Source organism: Pan troglodytes, chromosome 7, assembly GCF_028858775.2.
Source record: "Pan troglodytes isolate AG18354 chromosome 7, NHGRI_mPanTro3-v2.0_pri, whole genome shotgun sequence".
NCBI classification, from domain to species: Eukaryota; Metazoa; Chordata; class Mammalia; order Primates; family Hominidae; genus Pan; species Pan troglodytes.
This window is the reverse complement of record NC_072405.2, coordinates 15,389,540-15,404,615: the sequence shown is the minus strand read 5'-3', so window position 1 is coordinate 15,404,615 and position 15,076 is coordinate 15,389,540. Positions and strand designations below refer to the sequence as shown.

The 15,076-nt window shown below is 44.0% G+C and overlaps 1 long non-coding RNA gene across 2 annotated transcripts in view; it reads right to left on the bottom strand.

Annotated features, from left to right (window-relative positions):
* Positions 1-374: 374 nt before the first annotated feature.
* Positions 375-15,076, bottom strand: part of LOC104004250 (uncharacterized) — a 95,865-nt gene continuing 81,163 nt past the window's right edge. The window contains exon 4 of one of the 2 annotated variants that reach the window (XR_008536610.2): positions 375-524. This is a non-coding gene — a long non-coding RNA (uncharacterized LOC104004250). The remainder of the gene's footprint in view (positions 525-15,076) is intronic. The other variant, XR_010159405.1, reaches the window with a different exon arrangement.

The window sequence follows — 15,076 nt, the reverse complement described above, 5'->3', positions numbered from 1 at the left end:
GGGAGGAGGGCTAAAGAGGCGATGATTGATGGGTACAAAAAGTACAATCAGACAGAAAGAATAAGATCTAGTTTTCAGTAGCACAATAGGGCAACTATAGTTAAGAAAGATTTATTTTGTATTTCAAAATAATTAAAAGAGTGAGATTGGGATGTTCCTAGCACAAAGAAATGATAAATGCTTGAGGTGATGGATACCCTAATCATCCCAGTTTGATCATTACATGTTGTAGGCTTGTATCAATGTCACAAGTACCCTATAAATATGTATAACTTGTGCATCTACAGCAATTAAAAATGAACTATTTTAAAAAGAAAAAATATCAATCCCAATAATTTATATCTCTCACACATGCAAAGTTCACTCACCTGCCTCCAAAGGTCTCCCAAAGTCTTACCCCATTACAGCATCAGCCAGAAGTCTAGTATGTCATTCTCTCAATTGGGTCCAGGGGAAAATAAAGCTTCTCAGGGGTGGTTCTTTAATAATAGCTCTTCAAACACAGTTCCTCTTGATTGGAAGACCTGTGAATTAAAGAGAGAATTTGTCCGCAGCCACACACCCAACACACATTGGTGAAACAGGAATATGAAAATTGCTAGAACCCTCCCAGTAAAAAGGAAGAAATGAGAAAACATACAGGAGACAGTGGGCCATAGCAATTCTTAAATCAAGCACGATGCAGTTGACGGTTTCTTAGTTAAGACTCAAGACCTGGGCAGGACTTTTAATGGCTCTTGGCTATGCCCACTGAACATTTGTTTCCAATTTCAGAATCATTCTTTCATTTCCATCAAAGGTAGCCCATGTATACAGCTGAGATGTTTTCTCAGCCTGCTTTCTGCATGTAGAAGTTTGGGGACCCTAAGTCCTCTTTATAATTTGTTCTCTTTCTATTCCTTTTAGTTCAAGCTGGAGGTATTTTAGCCAACACAATTCTTATAAAATCGTTACATATCTCCCATGAATCTTATTGGGGTTTATGCCATTAGACAAAAGCCATATCCAGGAATTTCTTTGATATAAACCTTCTCTACTTTGGGCTTTTGCTGAGATGAGGAAAAGACAATGCTCTTAGCCTTCTTAGAAGCCTTGTCTTACTAACAGTGGCTTGAGGGCTGGGCACGGTGGCTCACACCTGTAATCCCAGCACTTTGGGAGGCTGAGGCAGGCAGATTACCTGAGGTCAGGAGTTCGAGACCAGCCTGGCCAACATGGTGAAACCTCGTCTCTACTAAAAATAAAAAATTAGCTGGGTGTGGTGGCACACGCCTGTAATCTCAGTTACTTGGGAGGCTGAGGCAGGAGAATTGCTTGAGCCCAGGAGACAGAGGTTGCAGTGAGCTGAGATCGTGCCACTACACTCCAGCCTAGCCGACAGAGTGAGACTGTGTCTCAAAAAACAACAACAATAAAAATAAAAACAGTGGCCTGAGACATTTCTTTAGATATATTTGAAGTTCTAACAGTTGTTTTTGTTACAACCAGACCCTCAGCTTCATCTTTATATGATGTTTTCCTGACACTTCAGTGGATTTTATCTTTGTATAGATGCCATTTCTTAATTTTAGGATCATTTGCCACCTAGAGATGCTGGGAATTTTCAAACTATCAAGTTCCATCTTCGTTTTGCTTAAGAGTCTTTCTGTGGCCTCTCTATGCTCACATTTTATTTTCATCAGAAAAAGGAAACCATGTGGTACCATCCACATTCTGCCAGGAAACCTCCTCAGCTAGATTACCTACTTCATTAGGTAGTTTTCAATTTTTCCATGTTAGGACAGGCAAAAGTATTGCTAAACTTTCTGCTGTTTTATAACAAGGATTCTCGTTTCTCCATTTTAAAATAACATTTCCCCTACTTTTTTTTTGTTGTTGTTCTCAAAGGCCATCAGGCTTCTACTAACAATATCTGTAATATTCTTTAGGCTTTCATTAACACTACCCTCAAAGTCCTTCCAGCTCCGGACCAATACTCAGTCTAGATTTACACCCACATTTTTAGTTTTTTTGTCATGACTTACTCAACTTCCAGGTACCGAAGCCTTCATACTCAAAATGAACTCCAAAACTTAGCACCTTAAAACAATATTACACATTGTACATAGTTTCTGTGTGTCAGGAATTCAGGAGTGATGTAAGCTGGTGGTTCTGGTTTGGGGGTCTCTCATGAACTTACTGTCAAGGTGTTGACTAGGGACTGAAGTCACTTGAAGGCTTGACTGTGTAGAGTATCTTCCAAGGTTGCTCAGTCCAATGGTTGGCAAGGTATGCTGGTGTTGGCTGGGTCCTGGCCCTAAGGATGCTTGAGTGTCATTGTTAATTGTATCATGAGAGCTGGCTTCTTCCAGGGCAATTGGTTTAAGAGAGCAAGCTGAAAGCCCCAATTTCTCTTTATAACCTAGCTTTAAAACTCACATGCCACCATTTCTGCAAAATCCTAGTTGTTACATGGTCAGCCCTACTGAATATGGGAGGAGATTATACAAGGATATGAAAACCAGGATGCAGGATCATCAGGGACTATCTCAGAAGCTGGCTGTTAGCATCTTTTCTCATTATTTTTTCCTATAATTAATAATTACCTGATTTGTTTATCTGATTAGCTTTACATGTCTTAATCTTTATTTTTTCTCTAAGGCTTCATCATCTTTCAAATACCTGGAAATTATTTTTGCAAACCTTGAAATGTATTAGATTATTTCTGCTTCCATTGTTTTCTTAAGAACATCATCCTTCATGTCCTCCATCTTTTTTTTTTTTTTTTTTTTTTTTTGGTGGAGGGTGGGGGATGGAGTCTCACTCTGCTGCCCAGGCTGGAGTGCAGTGGTGCCATCCTGACCCACTGCAGCCTCCACCTCCTGGGTTCAAGTGATTCTCCCACTGCAGCCTCCTGAGTAGCTGGGACTACAGGCACCCGCCACCATGCCTTGGCTAACTTTTGTATTTTTAATAGAGATGGAGTTTCACCATGGTGGCCAGGCTGGTCTGGAACTCCTGACCTCAAGCGGTCCCCCGGCCTCGGCCTCCCAAAGTGCTGGGATTACAGGCATGAGCCACCATGCCCAGCCGTATTTCTCCATCTTTGTGCTCCGTCCAGGCTCATTCCTTCCTCAGCTTGATGCACAGTTGCGATCCCAGGACTTCCTTCACTGCAATTCTGTATTACAACTCTTGTTTACTGGATCCCACATTTTCCTCTTTGTTGGTTTTCTTGTTTATTTTTGCCAAAGCACAGGCTACCGGAGTTTGAAGAACAGTACATGGGAGAAGAAGTTTGTGAGTTCTGTGTTTAAAATGTCTTTATTCCACCCTCACTTGTTCCTTGGCTGTCTTCGCACTTGTAATGGGTGCAGTTTGTCAAACTGTAGTCTCCTCTGTAAGGTATCAAGGAGCATATGGGTTTTATTTTTGTTTTTCCATTGGTAAACTCTCAGTTTTCATTGTGCAGAGATCATTCTTCTGGAGCCGATTAGTTTCTCCAAAGAAGAATCTTTCATTCTCTTCCCTGGGGTGGGAGGGATGTGCCCGTGACTGCTGCCTTCCAGGAGCAGGGCCGAGGCGGAGGGCTGGGGGCCTCACAGTTCAGCAGCAGGCAGGCCTTGTAACACCCTGAATTGCGGCACGAGGCCTCCTGTGTCTTCAGCTGCTCCCCTAATCTTCAGTTCAATTTCTCCAGAAAACAAAACAAATATTTCCCATTGCTTATGGGAGAGTGAGCCGAGGGGTGGTTACCTGACTCTTCAGAGTGGGCTGGATCCTGCTGGTTCAGCAGCTCAGCATGGAGCCTTCCAAAGGACTCACCTGTTTATCATCACCCACCCCCATCTGAACTCCTTTACCATCTACCTTTCCAGTCAGAGCTAAATCAATCCCCCACCTGCTTTCTGTAGCCTCATCCCACCCCTTTATATAAATATCTTAGCTTCTGTTTTTTTCACTTTTCCAGTGTCATTCTCTTTGCCCGTGGGTAAATACCTTTCAAAAAATTGGTTTACTGTTTATTTATTTTGAAATAGGATCTCCTTCTGTCACCCAGGCTGGAGTGCAATGGTATGATCACAACTCACTGCAGCCTTGACCCTTGGGGCTTAGGCGATCCTCCCACCTCAGCCTCCTGAGTAGCTGGGATTACAGGCATGTGCAACCATGCCTAGCTGATGTTTTAAAAAAAAATTTTGTCAAAACAGGGTCTTGCAGTACAGCCAAGGCTGGTCTCAAACCCCTGGGCTGAAGTGATCCTCCTGCCTCAGCTTCCCAAAGTGCTAGGATTACAGACATGAGCCACTGCGCCTGGCTGCTGTGTTTTAAATTGGCATTTTGGAACAAAAGAAAAGGAAAAAAACATGTGTGATCATTTCTTTATGCATCACTGTAAGTACAGGTAATGGTTTTCAATTTGTGAAACAACAACGTAACACAAAAACTCAAACCAAAGAAAGTCGACCTGTAACCACTCCAAATAGGGAGCAAAAACCTACTAATGTTGCCCAAGTGAGGCTGGCTCTTACAGCCCCTGTATTCTGCAAGACGGATTTTTATACCTTCCCTGAGCAGGAAAGTTCCATCCCTTTTCCAGCACCCAGCCTGCTCTCAAGCATCTGTAGCTAGCGCTGCCGATACAGACCTCCCAACCAAGGAAAGCAGATGGCTTTGAGGCACTGATTAATTACCATTCTTCCTCCGCTCAGGTTTCCAGCTGTGGTTTACTTTCTCCTTCCTGGCGCGGAGGCATGTCTTCTGGTTTCTTTGCTTCCCAGCAAAATGTCAGGAGCAGTCCTGTCTTTTACTAAGTCTCTTCTGGTCACCAGCTCCACATTGCTGGTGATCAGCATTGCTTTTTGGCTTATCTCAAAGCTACTATGTGGCAATAACTTTCATCTGTGATGGAATAAAACAAATCCGCCCTCATCTGTTTCCTTGACCTCCGATTGCATGATGGAGCAAACAGGAAGCAGAAAGTCAAATGAAAGGAAACCTCCGTAGGTCAAATAAATCCTTCTGTCTGTCTTCTGGAGCTGGACCCATGAGAGAAATCACTTCTGGGGTTTAGCTCCCTGTTTAGCCTGATTTTAAAGTTACAGGGCACATCCCAAACCAAAATGGGGTTATGAATAATGAAGCATTGGAGTCTGGCATATGGCTGGCCACATTTGTTAGCATGGAAGTAATCCATCTTGCCACATGATTTTGGGGATTTAGCAGGCTCTCCTAATCACCTGTTTTCTCTAAGCAGGGGTTCTGAAACAGAAATGTGTTTTACATAAGGATCGCCCTGGAAACTTTGACATAAGACGTATGTCCAGACTCTACCCCGGGAGGTTATTCAAGGCAAGGCATTTGTGTTTTGAAAACAGCTCTTGGCCGGGCACGGTGGCTCATGCCTATAATCCCAGCACTTTGGGAGGCCGAAGTGGGCGGATCATGAGGTCAGGAGATCGAGACCATCCTAGCTAACATGTTGAAACCCCGTCTCTACTAAAAATACAAAAAAAAAATTAGCTGGGTGTGGTGGCAGGTGCCTGTAGTCCCAGCTACTTGGGAGGCTGAGGCAGGAGAATGGCGTGAACCCTGGAGGCAGAGCTTGCAGTGAGCCAAGATCCCACCACCGCACTCCAACACAGGCAACAGAATGAGACTCTGTCTCAAAAGAAAAGAAAAGAAAAGAAAAATGAAAACTGCTGTCTTGGTGATTTTGGTTAAGAAGCATTGTTCTAAAGAAATACCTAATGTGAAAGAGGCAACACAGTATAATGATTATTAAAAAATAAAAACTCTGGATGATTAGGTGTAGGCCCAGGGCCTGGCTAAGTTGTTTTCTCTCATTAGTCAGGAGACCATATAATATATCATCCACATTAGGACATATTTGAAAGGAAAAGAGGGAGCTATTAATAATTGTGTCAGGACAAGATGCATACATTGAGGCTGTGTGGACACACCAGTCACCGTACTCATTAGTCAAATGCGAGATTGAAGTAGAGAACTCTGAGGTCCCTTTCAGACTGATGATTGTGTAATTTATGACAATTGGGACAAGTCCATGCAGGACAGAGTCTCATTCTAAGTGCAAGCAGGACAGAGCTGTAGAGGCGTCATCTACACTCAGGAGGGCTGAGATGGGCAGCATCCCCACCTCAGAGGCTGAGACCCGATGGTGCGTGAGGCTGAGGGGCCAGGCAGATCAAGCTAACAGGAGGAAGTGACCTCTAGGGCAGAGGCCCCAAAAAGCATGGGTCAGGAGGGGCAGATTCACAATCAGGGTTGATCAGAGGCAGCTGCTATTGCCATCAGAACCCCCAAGGTGTTATTTGAGTCTACTGACTTTTACACATGCTTCTGGGTCATATTCAGTGTGATACTCTTAGACATTTACACACATTTCTGTATTATCTCCCATACGTGACACAAACAATCTGTACAGCCATCTCCTTGGTGCCTCTGCCATGTGGCACAATTAGGGAAAAGGGTATTTAGGGTAATGTTCCAGTTAATTATAAATTGGTATATAAATTATACCATAAACGACTGGGTGCGGTGGCTCACACCTGTAATCCCAGCACTTTGGGAGGCCTAGGCGGGTGGATCACCTGAGGTCAGGAGTTCGAGACCAGCCTGACCAACATGGAGAAGCCCCATCTCTACTAAAAATACAAACAATTAGCTGGGCGTGGTGGCACATGCCTGTAATCCCAGCTACTCCGGAGGCTAAGGCAGGAGAATTGCTTGAACTCAGGAATAGGAGGTTGCAGTGAGCCGAGATCGCACCATTGCACTCACAAATTGTACCATACACAAATGACCAATTTTCTAAAAATCAAAGAGTAATAAAATACCCCAACCCCCACCAAAACCCTGATGGTTTTATCTGTCATGTTTTAGAAAGCACTGCAGTGTCACAATAAAGATCATTGCAGCTGGGAAAGGTCAGCTTAATCTAATCTGTGGTATCGACAAGTTTCCATGAACACGGAAGAGTTAACTTGGGTGTAGTTTGTTTTTTAGGACTTTTTTTCTACTGTATTTCTTATGTTGGGGCTTATCAAGTGTGAATTAGTGGAAATCTTTAGGGTGGGATATCGGGACAGAGGGAGAGGGCATGAGCAGATGACTACTGTTTCAAAGCCAATATTTTATCTTTTCTGAGAGGTGGGCTGAGCTGGCTTGTTTGTGCAGCTTTAGGCATCAGGGGAATGAGCAGAGATTTGAGGAGAGAGGCAAACAGAGACAGAGCAAGAGAAGACAAAGAGAAGAAAGGAAGACCGAGAGACAGAGGGGGGAAAGGAGTGAGAAAAAGAAAGGGGGGAAACAGAGGAGGAGGAGGGAAAAGAGAGACAGAGACAGAGAAAGCATGATAACATAAACAGAGAAGCAAACAGAAAGATGTGGACAGACACCGAGAAGGAGAGACATACATGAATCGTTAGATGTACACACATGAGCATGCACACACATGAGCATGTCTCTGGGAAAAAGAAAGGTAAGTCCAAGGTTAGAATTTATAGTCAAAACCTTGGAAAGGCTTGTATTGGAACATAGGAAATGGAACAGCTCACACAGTTGCTGAAGCTGTTTTGATGAACACAGTCCAGTTCGTTTCATGTAGATCTAAGCTCACGCTGTTTGGAAGGAAATTGCTCACTGCAGCTATGCTTTAGGGGTGTGATCGGAGGGGCTGGCACTGATGGAAAGCTTCTCCCCACCGCTCTGGGTGGAAGCCGGCAGATTGTGAACAGCTCTGTTCTCACAACTGTGGCAGTGTCGTCTGTTTGTCAGACTCGTGCCCTGAATGCAGCATTTGGGATGTGCAGATGCTTAGCCTGGGATTAGAATTCTCCTGGCTGCAAAATCGTTTTGCTTCTTACTGATTTCTTACCTTTGGCAGAGAATGGCAGCACAGCAAGGAGAAATTGCTATTGTCTGGCTAAGAGTTATTTTCAGAGAGTCTTGGAGAGGCTGTCTGTCCCTGAGGGAAGGCAGAAGGAGAAGGAAGCCAAGAGGTAATCATTTGGCTTGACAGGTGACATGGGGTGATGTGGCTGAAGGGCCAGCAGGAGGCTGGGGTCTCCAGGAAGAGCTTTGTAAACAAACTTGCTTTCACTTGAAAAATGCTGTGCGTACTTCTCCCTGCACATCAAAAAGGACAAACTGAGCTGCAGAAGGCCTAGGGAGGGGCCAATGCAACAGTCAAGGGCGTGGAGATCGGGGAAGATGGGAAGCATTAGGATCTTTAGTCCAGAGTGGCAGAGGATGAGGAGGGAGAGGACAGATCTCTGAAACAAAGGAAGGGAAAGGGTGGAGTGCATGGGCTTGGTCACGAGATTCCTGGATATCAAACCCTTGAAGGTTTAGAAAGGTCATTTTAGAAAAATAAATAAATAAAGCATGGATTTTTATGGTGAACAGTAAACTTGGGAAAGTTTTAGACAAACTCAATGAACATGCTTAGAAATGATAAATGTTGAAAATATTAATACAGGCAGGAAGGGTGTAGACAAATCTCTCTACAGTGCACAAGGATGGTTTCATCTATTCACATCCCTTGCTAAGGGGATGGCCCTTTCTAGGCTTCTCCTGCCTAACTAGCTTGGCTTCAGTTTGCCCTTCCCAGGCCCCACGACCAACTGGACTAGGCGGGGGCACCTAACCCAAGGGCAGCCAACTCTATCCTATTGCTATTTCTTTTTCTTTCCCACTCAATCCTGCAAGGTGTTGACAGACCACTCTCCCTCAGATACCAGTTTTATCAAACCTTTTCCTGAAACAGCTATACCTCAGACAATCCCAAGACATAAACAAGAGCATCCTCAGTACCTGGGACAGGGCAAGGCTTAACCCTCCTAAAAGTTAACTCTTCATGACACCTACTGTAGGCTGGGAACTCTGCTAAGTGCTTACCTTACATCACATAGCACATTTAATTCTCACAGCTCAATAAGGCAGCAACTATTTTTAATTCCATCTCACAGAGGAGTAAGTCAGATTGAGAAAGATTAATGAACAGCTAGGATTGGAGCTCCAGTCAGTCCAACTCCTGAGCCCAAGCTTTAACTCTATACTTTAGCTCTGTGCTGACTCCCAGCAACTCTGACCTCTCTCCTCCACTTGTTTTCCTTTTCTATTCATTCCCATTCTCTCCAATCATCCCTACCCTTTTCTATGTCATCAAACTTCTGTGACTGGTTGTGAAGCTCCTAAGTGTCATTTAGGGTGCTTTCAGTAAAGTCCATAGAAAACAAACTAAAATAATTTAAATAAAGATGATGAGATTTTTTTCCTTCACATAACAAAAAGCTTAGAGGTAAAGAAAATCCAATGTTTTTCTAGCTAATGACTCAGCATCAATGACAAGGCTCTTTCTTTCTCTTCTACCATCCTTTGCTTGTTGGCTAGCTCCCCTCAGGCTCACAAGATGGCTACAGCAGCTCTGGACATCACATCCTTAAATCCTAGTTTCAGAGAAAACAAACATGGCTCCTTTCTTGTGCGTTTCCCTTAAATAATGAAGAAATATTTCTCAAAGTCCCTAGCAGATTTTTCCTCACATCTCATTGGTCAGGATTCGGTCACATGGCCATGCTAAACCAATCACTGGTAAGAAAGGTGGGATAACTGTTATTTTTAGACCAACTGTAATATATATGACTGGACAAGGGGACCAGTGAAAAGAAGAACAAAAATCAGAATTCTGACAACATAACAGAAGGCAGAAGTCCTTGTCAGGTAGGTGACAATAGTTATTTTCTTTTGTTCCCAGCAAACATCTTCTGCTTCAGTCAGCGTCCTTGCACGTGACTCATTCATTTTTGCCTCATTAATTTCTCATACTGTCCTTTCCTTCCTAGACACTTTCTACCCCGTCAATCCCCAAGATGCAGCCCGGGTCTCTTCAAAACTGTTTCTCTGACGTTTAATCCTACTAACTTCCTCTCTGAACTTTCTTATATTTACTGTGAGTGACTTTCTTTCTTTCTTTCTTTTTTTGAGACGGAGTCTAGCTTTGTTGCCCAGGCTGGAGTGCAGTGGCGCGATCTTGGCTCACTGCAAGCTCCGCCTCCCGGGTTCGCGCCATTCTCCTGCCTCAGCCTCCTGAGTAGCTGGGACTACAGGCGCCTGACACCACGCCTGGCTAATTTTTTGTATTTTTAGTAGAGATGGTGTTTCACCGTGTTAGCCAGGATGGTCTCGGTCTCCTGACCTCGTGATCCGCCCGCCTCGGCCCGCCAAAGTGCTGGGATTACAGGCGTGAGCCACTGCGCCCGGCCTACTGTGAGTGACTTATAATGTAGCTATTAGCTGTTATGAAATTGTTATCAGGATTTACTGCTGTTTCTCAAAAAATAACACATTTGAGAAACTTGATTGGGATAGAAATTAGGATAGATGACCTTTAAAGAGACTTTCAACTCTCATATTTTATGACTGCACAAGTCTACAATGACTGGTCTCTCTCCTTTCAGACTGTTCACTCATTGAGGACAGGGTCCAAGCCTTTGTGTCTTTATGTGTTCAACAGCATACAAGATGGTGACTGATGCATTTTGGGAATTCCATAAATAATCATTGATTGACTGACTGGTCAATGGATGCTCTAAACACCACTAATTCACTACTCAAGAGATTCTCACTGGCTTTGGGCATGAACTCTCCTAACTAGATTCAAGCAGGTAGTTGATAATTTGTTTTTCTGTCATGGCTGAATCTTAATGTTGGTATCTGCCCTAGAATATAGGTGATTTGCCCAACGACATTTGGACACCTGGTGAAAGGTGGAACACAGACAAGTGAGCAGGTGTACAGAGCGAGAAAAAGAAGGTGTTCTGGAAGTGAGCTCAATAAACACCCACACAGAAACAGCGAGCACAGACCATGACAGAGAGTCATGGGTGACAGCACAGGGAAAGAGCCTTAGGTGATCTAGAATTCACCAGAGAGGGTGGAGCAGATCCCCCTTGAGTGTGACTCCAGGCCAGGAGGGTTAGGCATATTTAATATACTCATGTAGGTAATGTTCCTAAAAACAGAAGATCAAAGGTGTTCAATCCACTTGATTGGTAAAGATATTCAGGAAATAAAGAAAGCATTCCAGTGAGCATGAGATTAAAATATGGGGAAACACCAGTCTGGCACAGATGTCCCCTGCCTGTCTCCTGTAATTCCCAGCATGACCTATCCCAACACCTGGCATGCTTCATAGCAATGGTCTGTTTATGTGTCTGACTTTGCCCATATTGTGAGATCTATGATGGCAGAAGCCTGCGTCGTTCATCAACATATCCCCTGTGTCTCTTGGATGAAGAGACCAAGTATCCACTTGGCTCTAGACAGGATATGTGGTTGTCACTGTGACCTCCGTAGGCTTCATCCGCCCTTCCGGGGCACTTAGCACCCTCCCTGGGACTCCTGTTCTCCTCTGTCCTCAGATACAGAAGCCACCCCATAGGGGATTCGATGTCCTTAGAGAATATGGAAGCCCCATTGCACAGATGAGGAAACCAAGGCTCACATCAGGAAAATCAAGGGAAGCAGTGAATCCACAGCACATCTCGAATCTCAGCTGAGACCACCTCTACATCCTCACTCTCGTTGCTAGGCAGCACTGCCTCAGATTTTCAAAGTTTGCTGAAATTCTAAAATAGATCACTTAAATTGGTTTGCTCACTTTTAGCTTTATGGAGGGTGGAACTTAAAGGGGGTGAGTTAATACTTCATCAATACTCTTACAGATAAGCTTTTATTTCCACAATGACATTGGTGAAGAGACGTGGATAGTAACATGAGTAGTATAGAGGTGAGGGGTAGGGGGAAGCTGACAGAAAAGAGGAGCCCAGTGGACCTGCTGAAGCCATTGTTCCCCTTCACTGCTCATTCAGTTCCGCTCCTTAGTGTGGCGTTTAATGTCCTTCCTGATCTTTGCCTCACCTGCTTTTCTGGCCATGTTTTTCCTAAATAATAATAATAACACAATTATAATTTTCACATAACTTTCGCATTCACTCTTAATTTGATCCTGCTGATGACTGTATGGATCAAGGAGTAGGAGTTGTCCAGGAGGAAAAATCCGGGGCATGGCAGCCTGTTGACCTTGTTGAGGTCAGTATGAAGCCCTGCCAGAGGCCACCTCTTCTAGGTCTTGTCTGGGGCTCTCCCCCAAAGCGCTGGTCTCCGTACACACCTCATTCACTCATTCTGCATCATTATCACCACTCAGAATGCACAGCTGGGTGAATCCTTCCTTAACTCCTTTCTTTTTAGTTAGAGACAGGGCCCTACTCTGTCACCTAGGCTGGAGTGCAATGGCATGATCACGGCACACTGCAGCCTCAAACTCCTGGGCTCAAGTGAGCCTCCCTTCTCAGTCTCCTAAGTAGCTGGGACTACAGGCACATGTCACCACACTCAGCTAATTTTTATTTTTTTATTTTTTGTGGAGATGGGATCTTGCTCTGTTGCCCAGGCTGGTCTCAAACTCCTGGCCTGAAGTGATCCTGATCCTCCTGCCTCGGTCTCCCAAAGCGCTGGGATTACAGGTGTGAGCCAGTGCACCTGACCCTCTCTCCTCAACTCCAAATTCAAGTCCCACTTACTCCATAAAACCTTCCCTGAACACTCTGGCCCTCTCTAAGTCCCCGCAACTTGAACCTGTCCCAGTGGCCCCACCTTATGATGGGCTGCCTTGGACTACTTGGTGACTATGATGTGTTCATATCTGTCTCTCCTGAGCATGTCAGATACAACATGCCTTGATTTTTTTTACCCGCAGAGCCATTGTCAGTATCAGTTGGCGACTGACAGCTCCCCTAGGGTTGTGACAAGGAACGTGAGTCAGACTGGCATGCACCAAACATGAAGACTCAGTCTGCTTGGTGGAACCCAACTAGCCCCAAAGACCCCCTGCTGCCTAACGTCTGGCACAATTACAGCTGAGACTGGGAACTCGAATTTCATTAATGTTTTCTATTAAAAGCACCATTTCCCATTAATATTTGGAGGGTAATTGATCTCTAGAAGTGCAGCTCAGGGCAGGGCTGAAGGTGTTACGGCAAGGGGGGAATGACTTCATAAGTCTCCCACTCAGCTGCCACAAAGCCAAATGAAAATATCTCCAGTTCCCTGGGGACCAGTAAGGATATTAGATTAGAGCTCAGGTCAGACTATTTGATGAGTCAGTCTTCAGAGGAAAAGCCACGGTTGTAATAGCATTGGCTTGCCAAAGATAAAACAGAATTTAAAAACCAGGTAATTTTAAAAGCCCCAAATCAAAGGTTGAGATACTTTATAAACTTTGAACAGTGCCAAAAGAAACGCCTGATCGTTTATTACATCTGGAAAAGAGTGTGTTTACAACGAGTAAAGAGGAATTCATGTAATTTTCATATTTTATGACTATCAATTCACTGAAGTAATTATACCCTCATTTACTTATTCTCTCAAAAATGGTATTTTTTAGGATTTTCTCTGTGCCAGGCACTACTCAAAGGTTTGCGATAAACTCTTATGGGACACTATGCTTACATACAAGTAACTCCTGTTCCAATAGATTGTTCTTATGTAATAAGCAAAAGATATTTCCATTTAACAAAAGAAGAAACAAAATTTCAGATGAACTTGGTGAATTTCCTATGTCACATCTCAAATAATTAAGAAAGCCTTTGGCTGGGCGCGGTGGCTCACACCTGTAATCCCAGCACTTTGGGAGACTGAGGCAAGTGGATCATGAGGTCAGGAGTTCGAGACCAGCCTGGCCAAGATGGTGAAACCCCGTCTCTACTAAAAAGAAAAAAAAATTAGGCATGGTGGTGGGTGCCTGTAATCCCAGCTACTTGGGAGGCTGAGGCAGGAGAATCACTTGAACCTGGGAGGTGGAGGTTGCAGTAAGCCAAGATCGTGCCACTGCACTCTAGCCTGGGTGAAAGAGTGAGTGAGACTCCGTTTCAAAAAAAAAAAAAAATGCCTTTAAATAACTGTTGTGAGAGTCTTCCCCCAAACCTTAACAACAGTCCCCAAAGATCTATATTTTATCACATAAGTCAGTAATTATCAACTTGATACTTCTATTCTCTCTGCCTGAATCACAGTAAATCTTGAAGTCCACAAAAAATGGAAGTCTTGAATTGAGGTCTGCATGTCTTCAGAATTCAGGATTATATGGCCAAACTCTATTGCCTCCTCCAGTGGCGTGGGGTACAAGATGGTTAGCCTGAGAACCCGTGCATCCCAGATTTATGTGCACAAGTCATTTTTTATACAGACAAGAAACTCTTTCCTTGCACCAACAGAGCTAATCTTAGGGTCAGGAATATTCCTGAAGAATCTGGCAAAGACTCAAATCTGGGGCGCTGGGTAGCTCATTTGAAAGTTGCATGAGACTAAATTTATTCCTCCCTCATGCTTAATTGGAGCATTCATTTCCCCGTTCTGGCTCCCTGATCTGAAAGAAACATCTATTACTGACGTAGAGGAACAAAAGGATGTCTCCTCCAATTTGTTAATTATGTTCTGTTCTGTGAACAACAACAGGAGAATCAACCATTGAAAAGAGGAAAAAAAACCCAACTCCTGGTCCTTCTGTGAGGGGTGTGTCATCCGTATACAGGAAGAGATGGAGCCATCTCTTTAAACAACGAATATGTTGAGTTTTGGTGGGCTTTGTCAGTTTCATTTCCGCATATTGGCTCTAAGGGGCACACACGTAGCAGCTTGATTTGGCTGGGTCCCAGCGGCATTTTCATACTTGTAGGTGGAAGATGAGGAAGCCAAGCGGAGAGGAAGTGAGGGGCTCTGTATTCACAGATGATGACTTATTCCCGAAATGAATAATGTGATGGTTTCAAATGCTGCGTACCTGATTGATCTGTCCTTTTCTTGTCTTCAAGAATTCATGTATAAATGTTTTAGAAGATTGCCAATGTCATGCCAATGAATCTCTTCAAGTGCTCTTTTTTGGGGAATAAATAGCTATAGTCTATTCTGCTTCGATGTTGCTCATCTTTTCTGATGGCATTGTGTGGAATCAACGGGCAACATTTCAACTTCCCGCATGCAGACACGAACCACACACACGCATACACACACA